The following is a 15,431-nucleotide window of genomic DNA, read 5'->3' as shown; positions in this document are numbered from 1 at the left end:
GACACTGAGGAACGGAACAAGTGAGCGTGGCTTCAACATCTTTTCCAAGCCAGCCGGGGACCAGCCCAGCCCGTTCGGTTCTCAAGAGTCTCAATCCCGAGAACAAATTTCGATTTGAGCAACACGTGCGGCTCGCGACTTGAAACCCACAGTCCTACCTAAAGAGTTAACATTTTAAACGCACCCCCAAGCCCCTTACCCTCAGCTTTCAGCGGGACGCCTACGTTTCATAACTTCGGTTTGCATTCTCAAACTGCTGGGCATGCAAAGGGTTAACCCGGCCCCGGAGGGGGCCTGCTGCGGGCGTGGGAGCCCCGAAAGGGTTAAAAATATAAACGCATTTATCCACCCCCCCCGACTGTTTGGTTCCACATGGGCAGCCAGGGGATCCGGGGAGCCCGGGAGCCCCCCCACGGGTGGCTTTTTAAAACTGTAGAACTTTTAATTCCGACCACAAAAAAAGTGTCCCAGTTCCAAAGTTCTTTTAACCTTCTCTTTTTTAATTTATTATTTTTTTCTCGATTTCTCGGCGGGCTGGACGAGGACAGTGGCCTGGCCGTGCGGGTTCGAGGAGCCGGGCCCTGCGCGCAGGGCGCGGGCGGGGGCCGAGGGGCCCGGGCGTCGGCTCCGGGGCCGGGTGGGGACGCGGCTGGCGAGTCCCGGCTCCGGCCCCTGAATTGGGGGGTCCGCGTCTGCCCCAAACGCCGCTTTCTTCCGTTTTCCATGTCATTTCCTGTACTAATAAGATGGTGGTCAAAGCCGGGGAGCTCGAGAGCAGCCGCGAGTCGCCGCCGCCGCCGCGCCGAGGCTGGCGCTGAGACTCGGGGACCCGCGCGCCCGCCGCGCGGCCGCTCCCGCCGCGGGGGCCGCCAGCCGGGGCCGCGCCGCCTCCGCCGAGCAGCCCGCCGGGCCGCCCGCGCCGCCCGGGCCCCGCGGCCGCCGCAGCGTCCCCGGGAAGGTGAGTCAGCCCGGTAGCCACTGTGGCCATTGAAAATGGCTTCGGAGCGCGCTCGGCAGCTGGCCAGCGAGCGCGGGGGCGGCGGCGGCGGCGGGGGCCCGGGCGGCGCGGCGGGGGCCCGGGGCGCGCGGATCGGGGGCGCGGGGCGCGGGCCGGGGGGCGGCTCGCCCCGGGCCCGAGGTGGGTTAACCCTCGGCAGGTAGCCGCCGCCGCCGCCGCCGCGGGAGCGGGGGCCGCCCCTCCGCCTCCTTCCTCCCCGCTCGCTCCTGCTCGCTCGCCTTGTTACAATGTAGCCTTTTCTCGGCGCCCAGGGGCCGCCCGCTGACGGACGTGGCCGCCGACCAATGAGGACGCGGTGACACGGCGGGGCGGGGCGCCGCCGGCTGCAGGGCTGGCCGCGGCGCTGGCCTAGTTTTCGGGGGCGCTTTGGGCTCGGCGCCGGGGGCTGGGCTGGGGGGCCCGGGTCATCTGGGCTGCGGGGGTGGAGGGGGTCTCTTCCGACACGGTGCACGGTTTCCCGCTCAACGTGGCCGAGCGGGAGGTCGCTTCTTGAATGCATTTTAAATCTTAGTGGCGTTGTGGACTCTTCGGGAAATCTCGCCACCCCTCACTTGCGATCCCCAAGGTACTCTCAGATGCAGGAACTGCGGGAACTTAGCTGCCGGTGACCTTTCTCCGGTCAAGGCCAGCCCGCCCTAGGCAAGTTGCCGGAAGGAGGATCCAAATGTCTTGGGCGATGGGCGATGCTGGTTACTCAAAAGTTGCTGGGGTCTTGAACCGGGTTGGGCGGTAGGGGCTTACACCCCCAGGATGGGCTGGGACTTAGGGGAGAAAATTGTTAAACCTCTCTTCTTTCTTAGACGTTTGCTTCATGTGGGGAAAGGCTGTGGTATATAATTTAGAGTGGCTGAAAGGAAACACACCCAGTTCTTTGTGCGCGGGGACGGGAGGCAATAATGACAGATTGCTCTGGAGGCCTGGAAATGCTGTAAACTTTGGGCTTTTTGTCTGTGCTGGGGCAGAAGAATTTTCCATGGAGCGTGATGCCTGTGGCCCCCAAGCTTGCCTCGGCCACATTTCCCCTTGAGAAGGAGGGTGGGAGGTGTGGGGTCCATGGGCTGGAAGTAACAGGCTGCAGTCTCTTTCCCCGGTGAGTGGAGTGTGGTCTTTGCCCACCAACTCTCTGAGAGGTGGGCAAGCAGAATTCTTTGTGGACACGTATCTGAAAACCTTTGCTGGGAAGAGAGCCCAGGCTGGTTGCTTTAGTCTAACGAAAAGAGGCTTTTCCATTGGAGTCCTTCGTCTGCCTCATAGTAACTCTGACTTTGGACTTGGCACGGTTACCTTTAACCTCTCTGAACCTTGTTTCTCCATCGCTAAAACCACGCCAACCAAGCCTGTCTGGCAAGGCGGTTGTGAGATCAAATGAGATAGCAGAGATAAAACGCCTAGCCCAGGGCGGATGCATGGTTTACGAAGTATTGTTCTCTCTCGGAATTATTGCAGAGTATACTATCCTGGGAATATCAGAATTGCCCGACAGGCCCCACCCAGGTCCATCCAGTCCCAAACTGACAGGGCCCCCGAGGAACAGCTGGGCAGAGGCTGGTTCCCATTTCTGGTGACGTTCTCAGAGATGAGGGGCTCCCCGCCACCGTGTCCCAGGAGCCCTTGATCCGCCATCACAGCTGTCGCCTCCACGCTTATATACTATTTTGACCTGAGTTACAGCTCTGTCCTCCAGAACCCCTGGAGTGATGAGTTTGGTAAAGACCTCTATCCTCTGAATCTTCCCTCTCCAGGACTTACATGGGGAAGCGGGGTCTCCCTACTTCTCCCTGCCTTCTAGGTTACTGGCAAGTATGAAGGATGCAAGGAGCACTGGACTGGGAGTCAGGAGTCACACCTGTTTGTTTAGCTGCCCGCTTGGCCTGCCCGCTGGCTGTCTCATAGTCACGACCAACACGGGGTCCAAGGCAGCCCATGATCTTCCTCCCTAAGCCTCCTCCAGGGCTGTGATCTGGGCCAGGGCTGCCACCACCCTGCTGGTCCTTAAGGCAGAAACCTCGGTGTCTGCGTTCCCTCACCCCAGCCCACTCCATCTCCAGGTCCAGAGGACTTGAGCCTCTAAATTGAATCCATCCCCTTCCCTCCATCTCCTTCTCCCCAGTGTCCTCGTCAAGCCACTGCTCTTTCTTCCGGGACAACAGCAAGAGGCTCCTAACTGTGCACCTGCGACCTCCCCTCCACACCAGTCTCAGCATCGCAGACTGTTCCATAGAGGATCACATGGGGCCTCCCATTTCCTGCTTACAACACCCAACAGTCTTCTCAGCGCTTTTAGGATCAAGAACCCAATTGTTACCGTGACCTAAAAGCCTCTGGGTGGTCTGGGCCTGCCCTTTCCTTGGCCTCATCTCACACCCTCCCCTAGATCTCTCTGCACTCCGTGCCTTGTTCTGTCCTGCACATGCTGGCCCTTCCTTCTGGAATACTGAAACGGTTGTGATCTAATGAATGAGTTAATGGTGGCGAAGGGCAAGATGGGGTGGGAGAGTGGCTGGTGGCCTTCGTGCTACCCCCTAAGTATTTCCAGTTCATCCAGGCACAGGGTAGGATCGAATCTAGGTCCCCTTGTGCTTGGGGGCGGGCACATGACTGGCTAGTGAGGTGTGAACTATAGTGATACGTGTCACTTCTGGGCCAAAGCACTTAGTTGCTGGTGTGCCACCCTCCCGAGTGCCCTGTTCCTGTGGCGTGGCAAGTGGCAGTGGGTAGGATGGTGGCTGCTTCTGCTAGCCTGGGTCCCTGCGTCACGACATGAGTGCAGCCCCTTAATGCCCCACGACGGACATGCAGCGTGAGTGATAACTAACCCGTTGTTGTTGTAAAGCACTGAGATCGTGGGGCCGTTTGTTACTGCAGCCTGACCTAACCCGTCCTGACTGATACAGGAACTAGAGGAGCATCCCAGCAGAGACAAGTACCCACACACAGACTTGGGAGGGCTCGTCCTCAGCAGCCAGGTGACCTTTCTGATACACAAATCTGAGTCTATCAAGCCCTGCCTGAAAAGCCTTCAGGGCCTCCCACTGCTGTTAGGAGGAAGACAGAAATCCTCAAGCTGGCCTCCAGACCCTGTGGAGACCGTCTCGAATCCCTCCATTTGCCACGTTCCACCTAACAGGGTGCTTTCCTCGTGTGGTCCCTCTGCTCTGACCGTGCATTCCTTTCTTCTTGCTTAGGCCTCCTCATCCTTCATCTTTCAGTTTCAGCATCACCTCTTCAGGGAAGCCCTCCCTGATTAGCTCGAACCCCCCATGACAGCCTGTCATGGTCCCATGTACCTCTCCTGTGTAGCACTCGGCTTAGGAGCAATTTGACATTTGTTGGTGTAATTATTGATTGCAGTCTCCCTCTTCCATCAGACCATAGGCTCTGCGAGGGCAGGGCCTGGGTTGGCTTGTACGTGCCGCTGCATTTCCAGCGTCTGCACACCACAGCTGCTCGATAAATAGCGTCTGATGAAACCCTGAGCATCGACTGCAGACCCACCGTGTGCTGGGGGCTGAGGACAGGATTCATGAGCGCTGCTTCCCAGGGGTATGGGCAGGTGGGTGCAGCTGGAAGGAGGTGTCAGGTGTAGCAGGCAAAGTGACAGATAGCAAGCTCCCTGTCCTTACAGCTGTCCCTACCCCAGAAGGACCGTGGTTCTGGGATGCACGAGAGGAAATTCCAGGAGGGCAAGAGTGTGAGATCTGACAGCCCCTTGAGGTCTCTGCTGATCTGGAAAGTATCTGATTCAGTGATGGGGCCGCAGCGTGGGAGATCCGGGGTTGATGAAGATGAAGATAATGAGGATGATGAAAGCCACTAATGCTTGTTGAGGGCTGACTGTGTGCCAGATATGGTCCTAAGCATGTCACGTATCCTATGCAGAAAGCAGCTCCACGAGGCAGGTATTATTATTTCCATTTCACAGATGGGGAAACTGAGGGCCCAAGGGTGAAGTAAGGGATCCAGAGTTACACAATGGCACGGCCAGGAGTGAAACCCTGGCACTCTGATGCCACCTCCTCAGGGATGCCCTCTAATAGAGATGTGGAGAACCAGAGGCACCAAGAAGTCCCTTTGGAAATGTCACATGAAGTTATAAAGCCCTCGCTGGAGAACAAGTTTCCAGGAGGCAATACTCACCTAATATTGGGGTTTGAGGGCGTGTTTCTGGCCTCGGTGCCAGGGCTGGTCTAGAACCATCTGGTGCATTTCCACCCCTGCTGGGGCCTGGCAGTCCTGGGAGGCCCCAGAGCCCCGTGTTCTCAGAGTGGGGCCTGGGAGGGGCCGCCCCGCAGCTGGCCCACAGGCTGCACCGGAAAAATAAGCCATGCAGAAAGAAAAAAAACAGTGAAGAAAAAAGAAAAATGTGCTGTTATTTTTAAAAAGCCTGTTTCCTATTGCAGATTCGTATCTGCGTTGGGAAGGCCAGCGTTCACACAGTGCAGCCACACTCGGGTGGCACGGGCTAGGGCTCTGGAAGAGGGGAGGCCCGGGGCGTGTGGGCTGGGCATCCTTCTGTCCTTCATTCATTCATCCGGTGCACACTGCTGGCCCTGGGTCAGGCACGGTGCTGGGCTTGGGGGTGCAGTGGGGACCCAGTCCTTGCCCCCACAGAACTCACACACCAGCGTGGGAGATGGGCAGTTAACCAGGCAGTTACAGGTTATAGCAGAAGGGTGCAAAACGGCCATCCACTCTAAGTCAAGGAGAGCCTCCCTGAGGAGGGGGTTTTTCAGCTGGGTTTTGAAGGATCAGTAGGATTTGGAGAGCAAAGAGGGGCAAGGCATTCCAGCACGGGGTATGGCTCGTACAAAGGCGTCGGCACACACAAGGGCTTGGAGAACCCCGGGTCGTTTATCTGGCTGGAGAGTGTGGGTGAGGGAGGAGGTGGAGGGAGATGAGGCTGGAAAGAGAATAATAGTAATAATAATAATACGACCAGCACATCAGTCCTGATCCTGCCTCAGGGCCTTTGCACTGGTTGTTCCCTCTCTCTAGAACACTCGTAACTGTTATCTCCATGGCAGACTTCCTCACCTCCATCTGGGTTTGCTCAAATATCAAATATTCTTGTGGGCACTTGCCTGTTTAAAATTACACCCTCCTCCACACTTGCGTCTTTTCTCCTTAGTATGTAGCACATAGAACATGCCCTATATTTTATTTATTTCTTTTGTTTTGAGCTGCCTCCCTTCACTATAACATCACTTCTCAGAGAGCTGGGATTTTTGTCGATCTCGTTCCCTGCGATGATGCGTGGCACACAGTAGGGCCTCAGATGTTTGTGGAACGAGTGACTGAATTGAGCACTCACTGTGTGTAAAGTGCTTTACTGCATTTTTTCATGAGCACTTCCCAGCGGCGCCCGACATGGGTACGATTATTTCCCCACTCTCTAGGAGAAGGAGGAAGCGGGGGCTCAGACAGGTGGAGGGACCTGCCCGAGGTTTCCCAGCTGGGAAGCCGCACGGCGGGGGTTCAGACCCAGGCCACCTGGCTCCCGAGGCCTCCCTCCTGACCCCCATGCTTTACCCCAGCCAGGCTGTAGAAGGTCGTGAGTGCCGTGCTGCGGAGTTGACGCTCTGTCTGTGGGGCCACAGGGAGCCGCAGAGGGCTTTATGAGGAGGAAGTGACGTGGAGGTCAGGTCCGGCTCCCGGAGATCAGCAGCAGCTGATGATGAGGGTGAGGCCGGAGGCAGGCAGGCTGCTGGGGAGGCTGTTGCAGGAATCAGGGTAGGAGAGGGTGAGGAGGAGGGCGAGGGCCTGGTGCTGGCCATTCCAGGGGGCACGGGGGTGGCAGGGCCGTGGCCCTCCACGCTGAGGCTCAGAGTGGGTGGGTTGGGGCCCAGTTCTGGGGGCCACGGGCTTCGTAGAGTGTGCCTGAGCAGTCACGGCACCCCCAGATAAGAGCCTGCAAACTGGCCTCCTGGGGGGGAGAGGGAACTGAGAGGAGGCCAGGGAGCGGGCGGGTGGGCACAGTGCCCGGCCCTGCAGAGGGCTGTGGGCCTCGGGTTCAGTCCTGCCCCTGCCACTTGGCCGCTGGGAGACCTGGGTAAGAGGCTGCCCCCGGGGGGTTGTCTGGCTCCTTATCCGCAGAGTGGGCGTGACAACAGTGCCAGCCTCATGGAGGCCCCAGAGAAAGAAGCCCCGAGCACCGGTGTATGGCACAGGGCCAGCTCTGGGGCCACCTCCTCGGGCGTGAGGTCATGACCACAGGGGGTGCGGGCACAGAAATAATCTTGCTGGGGACAGCAGTGCCTGGCTGTGAGAGTGAGTGCGTCAGGGAGGTCTCTCTGCTTAAAGGTGACCTGCCCACACCTTCAGACACTCACCCACCACAGGCTTGCGTTCAAGGCCAGACATGTCTGGGCCTCAGCGTCCCTTTCTGTAAGTGAAGACAGCAATACCAGTCCTGCACTAAAGTAGAATTTGATTTATAAGCTCTTGGTTTTCTCAGCCGGTTCGAGGACCCTCTCTCGACCCCAGGAACCTCACGGATCAGAACTCGCAGGCACATTGGGACAGACCGAGAGCCTCCGATGAAATGACACTGGGTGGGGGAAGTGGAGACAGGCGACAGCTGCTCGCCGTCCTGCTCCCCAGCATCAGCCTCAGATCGGGGGTGGGTCCTGAAGGGAGGGCGCTCTGTTTGCAAAACGAGGCACACCTGGGCCTCTGGAGCCTTCAAATGCCTTCTAGAGCTTTCCCTCCCACCCCTCTCTCTGCCCCACCCCCTGGTCCATACGAGCCCCCCAGGACTGTCTTCCCAACTTCACCTTCTCCCCAGTCCCTTATCATTAGCCCCGGAGGCAGGCAGGCCAGCTGTCATGACCCCTGTTTTACAGCTGAGAAGGCTGAGGTTCAGAGAGGGGAGGTGACTTGCTGGAGGTCATACAATTTAGGGAGTGACCGAGCTAAAATTCTAACCCCAAATCTAGTACCCCTTCCTCTGCAGCCCAGACCTCCTCCTCCTGGAATCAGAGCAGAGGGAGGACCTCTGAGAGTTCAGCCCAGTCTCGTAAAACAGGAGAGGCTGTGTGGCCACTGCTTGAAGATCTGCGGTGACACGGAGCTCACCCATCCTGAGGGGAGAGAGGCAGCAGACCCCAGGGCAGGTGCCTGAAGGAAGTTGTGGTGACGAGGGGGTGACCAGTGGGCTCCTTCTCCCGGGCTCATGGCCGGGCTGGGGGCGAGAGTGGGACCAGCCGGCAGGAAGATGTGTTTGACTCGGGCACCAGGCTGGGCTGCTATGGACGTCACTGAGCAAGTAAATATGGAACCGCCCCCACGATGTCAGCTTTCCCAGAGTGGCTTCTCCCACTATCTCGCACTTTCCCCAAGGGAAAGGGGTGAGGGCCAGGAAGGCATCCTGCTGCCCGATGCCCGGGGGATGGAGAAGGCCGGCTTGGGAGGCTCTGGGCTGGCTGAGGGGCATGGGGAGCAGCCCACCGGACCCTCGGCCCCAGCAGGGAGGGAGCCTCTCGTGGGGACGGCCGACTGGGACCCAACCGGGCTGAACTCAGCATTGTCCAAGGTACAGGGAGGGTGGGCTCTGGGTGGGTGGGGAGGAGGTTGCAGGCTGGGGCCCATGCCTGACCTCACAGCCTGGCCCTTCACTGCCCCAGCCCAAACAGGGTGGCCTTTTCCTGGGCGGCTAGGGCCCCTCCTCAGACGGCTGTGTTCCAGAGGGAAAGCCAGACCAGCCAGTGTGGGCTGGTATTTGGAGAAAAGGCGAAGAAGATCAGAGGCTCAAGGTGTCCCAGAGAGAGGGGAGGGTGAGAAAGGAGAAGCCCCTTAGCCTGGGGTAAAGGAGGGCAGAGAAGTGACATCTTCATAGGAAATCAGCAAACTTAGCCAGGGAAGAATTTACCCTGAAAAGAAGACTTGAGTCTTGGGGGAGGATGAGCAGAAAGGCAGCATACAGGGCAGAGTTTCGGGCTGGGTGATCCTGGGCCTTTTATAAACATGACAACAGCCAAACCTGAACAGGCTTCTGGGTGTGTATGGGCCCTGCCTGAGGCAGGATGCTGCCCCCTGAGGCCAGTGTTATTAGCCTCAGTTCACAGAGGAGAAATTGAGGCCCAGAGAAGGGAGGTGACTTACTGAAGGTCACACAGCTCTAAAAGACTGAGCCAGGATTTGAACCCAGGTCTGTCTGTTTCTGGAGTCCCAGCTCTTCACCGCTGCATAGCACTGGTACTGCAGTGGGTGTGCTGTCGGGAGCCTGTGCTGGGAAAGAGAGTGGACTGGAGGACTCGCAGGTTCCAAGTGTCCACCCCTGTGATGCCAGGTAGTACGGAGAAAGTACAGTGTGGGCCAGCCGTGGCATCAGGCTGTCTCTGTGTGTCTCCGTGCTCACCTGAGAAAGGGGGACACCTAGCACAGGTACTGCCCCTGTTACAGGTGGTTGGGACCTTCCCATCCAGTATGTGGGTCAGCAGATGTTCATGGAGCGCCCCCTGGGGCTCTGGAGGTCCAGGCATAAACACATAATTGGATGGGCCCTGTGCACAGGGGAACAGCGGGTGCCGGGCCCTGCTGGTGCCACGGAGAGGTGACCTGTGTGTGGCTGGTCTGCAGCGAGATGGGTACAGACATCAGAGTAAGTGTTGAGAAACCCGTGTTGCAAGTTGACATCACCGCGTCATTTTTTATTGTAATTTACACAAGCATCCGTTGGCAACAGATTGGAAAACTTACAAAAAAAAAAGAGTCTCTTTACCACAAATAGTTTGAGCAGCTCTGGCCCAGATCCTAACTGTGATCGAAGGTAGGAAGTGCCCTACTTGCTCAGGGACCGGGTGTTGGGGGAGCAAGTCATTCTGCCAGGGGCGGCGGGGGAGGGAGAGCAGGGTTCGGCTTCCAGGAGTGACGTTGAGCTGGACCTCGAAGGAGGAGCAGGAGTTTGCCGGGTGGAGGAGGAGGGAAGGACATTTTAGGAGCTGGGAACAGAATGTGCAAAGGCAGGCGACCTGAGGATCTGGTGGTTCAGGGAATGGCGAGCGATCTCGGGTGTTTGGAGAAGAGGTGGCAGAGACAGCCCTGGAGGGGCGGGTTAGGGCCAGACTGGAAGGGCCTTGAATGCCAGGCTAAGGAGTTGTAACTTAAAGACTGTTCCGGAGGCATGGGTCCTGAGGTGGGAGATAAGATCGTGGCTGAGTAGGTGGTGTGTGCTTTTGGTCTTCAGCCTTCAGGAAGGTGTTTCTGGGGCCCAGTGGGCTAAGCTGCTGGCGAGCAGGACTCTCTCGTCCCTTCTGCCGGTGCCTGGCTGTCCCTGGGGGTGAGTCGTGGCTGGATCGGCAAACGGTCCTCCTCTGTGAGTGGCAGGCCTTCCCAGGCTGACTGGTCAGTGGGTTGGCATCTGGTGTGGTCAACAGGCTGTGACAGAACCCTCTTGTCCCCACTGCCCGATGCTCCCAGTGTTGTGATCCGTGGAAGTGGGTGGGCCGGCCACCCCGTAGGAGGCCAGAGCCGTGCTGGGAGTGTGGGCAGGAGGAGGGCGGGCTGAGGTTGAGGCTGAGGTTGGGGGGTTGGCCAGGCACCAGGAAGCTGGTGTGTGATGGTGCGGGGTCCGTTGAGGAGGTGGGCAGTGGACAACGGCCTGAAGTTGCGCCCTGCACCTGCCCTCTGATGGGCCAGGGCTGAGGCCTGCCTGCGTGGCCTGAGGAGAGAACACTTGGTCGAGGTGGCGAGGGATGGTTAATGTCACAACCTGGGCCAGCTCGGGGGAGCAGACAGCTCAGTGTCGGGGAGTTGCTGCTGTGGTCCTGGGCCCTGGCACAGCCTCCTGTCGTGGGAGGAGCCGACCTGCCCCGTCCTGGGGCTGCTGGGAAGGGACCACGGTGCCCCTGGGCCTGCGTGTGACCACAAGTCCATGAGAGGGCCGGCCTGCGGGAGGCAGCTGTGGGGAGCACCGCTGCCACGGCCCCACCCACAGCCTCCTCCTCTGGGGCCCCTGTTGGGGTGGCCCAGCCTCCCGCTCCCTCCCTGTCAGCTGGGCCCCGCAGCAGGCCGGCTGTCTGGCTGCCACTCCTCGGGGACTCCAGTGGCCTGGGATCCTGCGGGCCGGGGCCGTGCAGGCCTTCGCAGGAGTCACGGAGGGGCGCCGCTGTGACAGTGGCCTTGGTCGTGCTGGGAGCCTCGTAGCTTGAGTCCGGGGACCTCTCTGGCTCTCTGCCGTGGGCTGGGTGGACTCAGGACGTGCCGTGGCCCGAGGGTCTCCCTGAGGTGGGGCTGGGTGGCTCTGGGGCAGCTGAACCCACCTCAGGCTTCGTCCTGCTGCCCCACCCTCTCCCGGGGCTGCCGCTTCTCACGTGCGTCCCAGGGGGCCCCTCGCCTCACGGGACCCCCGCGCCTGCCCTGCGTGGCCGTGCCCTGGGCCTCCCGGGTGGCATCCTCCCGGTCCGGCCCCTGGCTCCTGGCCGCCTGTCTCTGCTTCCCTAGTGACTGAGCTTTGCTCTTGCCTCCTCGCTGCCCTGCTGTGGCTCTGTCGCCCCTCTGCCCCAGTTCCCGGGGCTACTGGTGAGGCGAGGACTCGCTGGCCCAGCTCCCGGGGGCCCCCACCCCCAGTTTCAGGTAGAAACCAGATTCCTCCCTGGCACCTGCCAGTGGCTCCCTGCCCTCCCCGAGCACCTGGCCCTCAGCCCAGGACAGTGGCCAAGACAGGCTCCACTGCCCTTTTGGACTCACTCCTGTCTCCGCCTGGAGAAGCCCTCTGCCTGCGGCCCCCTGTCCCTGCGCCGTGGCAGCGGGCTCCTGTCCTGCTGCCCCCGGGCTCCCAGACTTGCAGTGGTCGGGCCGCTCCTCTTCTCAGTGCCCAGTGTCCGCGGTGTGGACGCGCCCTTACGTTTTATAGGGGTCCGTGTGATTCACCAAGAGGCTAGGTGGACAGTATCTCATTTCGTCTACACAGCAGGCTTGGGGGGGGGGGTGGATACCATGAGCCCATTTTACAGATGAGAGAGTTGAGGCTCCACGGGGTTCAGTGACTCTGTCAAGTCTTGTAGGAAGTCAGGGGCCGAGCTGGGACTCAGACCCACATCTCTTTGCTCTTCTCTTGACCCCGTAGCTGTCTTGAAGGCAAGGGCTCCATTGACCTTTGCTTGTTAAATTTTCAGAGCCCGGTGCCTGAGTAGGGTCTGGCTGGGGCTCAGCCTGCTGGCGATTAGGGCTCCTTGTGTGGCCAGGGCTGCTGCCTGGGCTCAGTGTCACAGTCAAGGATGGCCAGAGCTTTGAGCTTTTCATGTCCACCTTTCCCTCCTCCTTCCTTCCTGAATGCTCACCCCCAACGTGAGGTCCTCCCAGAGACACGGCCCCCACCCCTGGGGGTCTGAGGCTGACGCTGGGCACGCTGGCCAGGGGCTGGGGGCTGCTGGGACAGAGGGGCTGGGGCGAGGAGTCGGGGTGGGAAGAGGAGAGGGGGAGGTTGGGCAGCAGGAGACGGACTCTCCCTGACCAAGTCACATCGAGGCGCCTCCCTCCTCCAGGGTCGCGTGCTCTGTGCTTCCTTCAAGCCTCTCCGGCTGTGGGGAGAGTAAGGGCTTTGCTCCCGCCCCTCTGATGAGGCTCCGAGGTTCAGAAGGGCCAGCTAACCTGCCTCTCTCCTTGCGGTGTGCGGCTTCTCCCTAAGGCCCCCACCCCATCTCGGAAGCTTACATACCTCCAGGGACCAGTAAGTCACTGGTTCCAAAGGCAGCTCATCCTGTCTATCTTATGTTGTTTTACTAAGTTTTAATTATATAAAGAATGTACAAATACATTTTTGCTGTAAAAAAATCGAATACCATCAAGAAAGCTAAAGTCTTCCTTGATAACGATAACATTCCAGCCTCCTCCGCAGTTAATCATCACTGTTATTATTTTAGTATGTATCCTTCTAGATCTTTTTCTGTTCATTGACACACACGACCTATAGGAATAGATACCATTGTAGTGTGCGTGTGTGTGTTTAACAAATTATTTCATGTAGTACATCATTCTGCAAATTGCTTTTCTTATTTAACATTGGATCTTGGAAATCTGGTCATGATTTACAGAGCGAGCTTCCATTAACCTTTTTTCTTTTGTTTACTGATACACAGTAGTTTTTGGAGAGGATTGTCATTTATTTACCTGTTCTCTCCTACTGCTGGACATTTAGGTTAATTCTGATTTTATTCTTGTGCCTCCTTGGGCCTATCCAGAGGAGCTACTGCTGGGTTATGGGAGCCTGCTGCATTTAATCAAAAATATTGTGTAATATTTAAAATCTGTCCACTGAGATTTTGCGCAGAACTAAATGTCTCCCTGTGGGTCCCCTCTAGTCCTGGGTCTCTTCTTTAGAGTCAGAGAGAAGGTCTGCTCCCCTGCCCATCCCCAGAGAGCCGGAAACAGTGGCCATGGCCCCTGGAGCCTTCCTCCTTACACTCGGGATTTTCTGCCCTTATTCAAAATGCACATTCGAGTGACCAGTCTCTTGGGCGGCCGTTGTGGTGAGTGGACCCCGGAGTGGGAATGCCTTGGTTCAGATCCTGGTGTTTTGGGAAATCTGCTTAACCTCTCTGTGCCTGTTTCATCCTCTGTAAACTAGAGATGACAATAACATCTATGTCACAGAGCTGCCGTGTGGACCAAGTAAGCCAACACGTGTAAAGTGCAAACCGCTGTGCCAGGCACCTGGTTAATATCCAGTAATGTCATCATCCTGGGGTTTCCTCTCTAGTAGCTCCAGACCCACTTCTGTGGTCCGAGGGCCTGTGTTCCCTGTGGGCAGCCTGGGATGGCTCCAGCCTCTGCAATGGCTTCATCCCACTGTCCGTGGGTCTCCCAGAGGAGGCTGCTGCCTGGGAATGCAGCGGGCGATCGGATTTCTGCCCGGCTCGGCCCTGCAGGGTCTGGCCCAGGGCCTATGGGGAGGGAAGGTCAGCCTGACCCTTCGCTTGGCGGGGGTGGCCTGGAGCCTGGTAAGGTAACCCCACACCTCGGGCAGGTTTACCAGCTCTCAATGGGGCCCGTTGTGGCCGCGGATTTGATCCCTCTCGGCCTGCAAGGTGGGCAGGAGAGGAAGGCAGCTTGGGGCTCGCTCCTCCCCTGGGAGCCCGGGGCCTCTCTGGGCCACACTGGCTAGTCCAGGCTTGGGTTTGCCTTTCCGCCCCTGGGGCGAATCTCTGCAGGTGATTGTGTCTTTAGTGCTGGAAAGGGTGGCACTTTTGCTCTTTTCCTCTCCCCCCTCCCCCGTTTCAGGTTCTAAATCACCTTTACAGCACCAGCTAACCAGCTCACAGCCGCCCTGTGAAGCAGGCAGCCTGGCCCACGCCATTTCACAGATGTGTAAGCAGAGGCTCAGAGAGGTGAAGTGACTTTCCCAAAGCCACACCGTGAGCCTCTGGCAGGGTTGGGAATACACCCAGGCCGTGTGGCTCCTTGTTCAGTTCTTTTTCACGAGGCCACCCAATGTCAGAGTCTTGGCAGAAGGTGCCCAGCCCGGCAGCTCTGCTTGACCCCTTGCCCTCTGGTCAGTGGCGTGTGTGGTCAGTGAGCGCAGAGGGTTGGGATTATTTCCTGAGAGGCGAGAAGAACCTTGGCTGGCCCGGGGCCCAGCCTTTCCCCAGCACCAGCCACAAACCCTCCTGGCAGCCAGAGGTGGCAGGGGACAGAGCATGGCTGCTCCAGCTGAGGCATCTGCCCTGCCGCGGGGAGAGCTGGCCCTCCGAGACGGTCCTGTGGGGTGGGCAGGGGCTGCAGCGACCTGGGGACTCTGGATGCTGCTCCCAGGGAGGCAAGAGAGCAGCATTGTTGGGCCCACTTTAAGACTGGAGAAAGCAAGGCTCAGAAAGGCCCGGGGGCTGGTCTGAGCTGCGGCCGGCAGAGGGGAAACTGGAGTGCACCTCTTGATTCTAGACGCAGCCCCTCACCAGTCATGTCGCTGGGTCACGCCAAAGACCTGGCCTAGCTCTGAGTTAAGAGCGTGGCGGTTGGTGTCAGAGGGTTGTGGGCCTGAGTCCTGGCTCAATCATAACTTCATGTTCACTGAGCACTTCCTGTGTGCCAGGGGCTCGGTGAAGTCTTGACCTGTAATATTTTACTTAATCCTCAGAATAACCTCGTGTGGTAGACAGCGTGACTCTTCTCCACTTACAGCCGAGGAAACTGAGGCACAGAGATGCTAAGTGACTTCCCAAGGTCCTGAGGGGGGAAGCTGGGGTTTGAACCCCAGCAGAGTGGCTCCAGAGGTCAAGTGGGAACCAGCCAGGAGGACCACAGAGGCCCGACACACCTGCCCTATTCCTGGCACCGAGCCTGATGCACGGCAGCCCCTCCTTATGTGTTTGTTGAGTGAATAATTGCATGAATGAATGTGAGGCTTTGACAAGGGGCTCAGCCTCTCTGAATGTCACTTGTCTCACTGTAAAGTGATGATCGCGTTGCCTACCTCCTG

General features: G+C 58.6%; 1 protein-coding gene across 1 annotated transcript in view; it reads left to right on the top strand.

Annotated features, from left to right (window-relative positions):
• Positions 1-765: 765 nt before the first annotated feature.
• Positions 766-15,431, top strand: part of PRDM11 (PR/SET domain 11) — an 81,844-nt gene continuing 67,178 nt past the window's right edge. Inside the window, exon 1 of the mRNA XM_058527089.1 lies at positions 766-958. The gene's annotated coding sequence lies outside the window, so the exon portion shown is untranslated. The remainder of the gene's footprint in view (positions 959-15,431) is intronic.

This window comes from Diceros bicornis, chromosome 31 (assembly GCF_020826845.1).
Source record: "Diceros bicornis minor isolate mBicDic1 chromosome 31, mDicBic1.mat.cur, whole genome shotgun sequence".
Taxonomy (NCBI): domain Eukaryota; kingdom Metazoa; phylum Chordata; class Mammalia; order Perissodactyla; family Rhinocerotidae; genus Diceros; species Diceros bicornis.
Note: the sequence above shows the minus strand (reverse complement) of the source record. Positions and strands in the feature narration are given on the sequence as shown.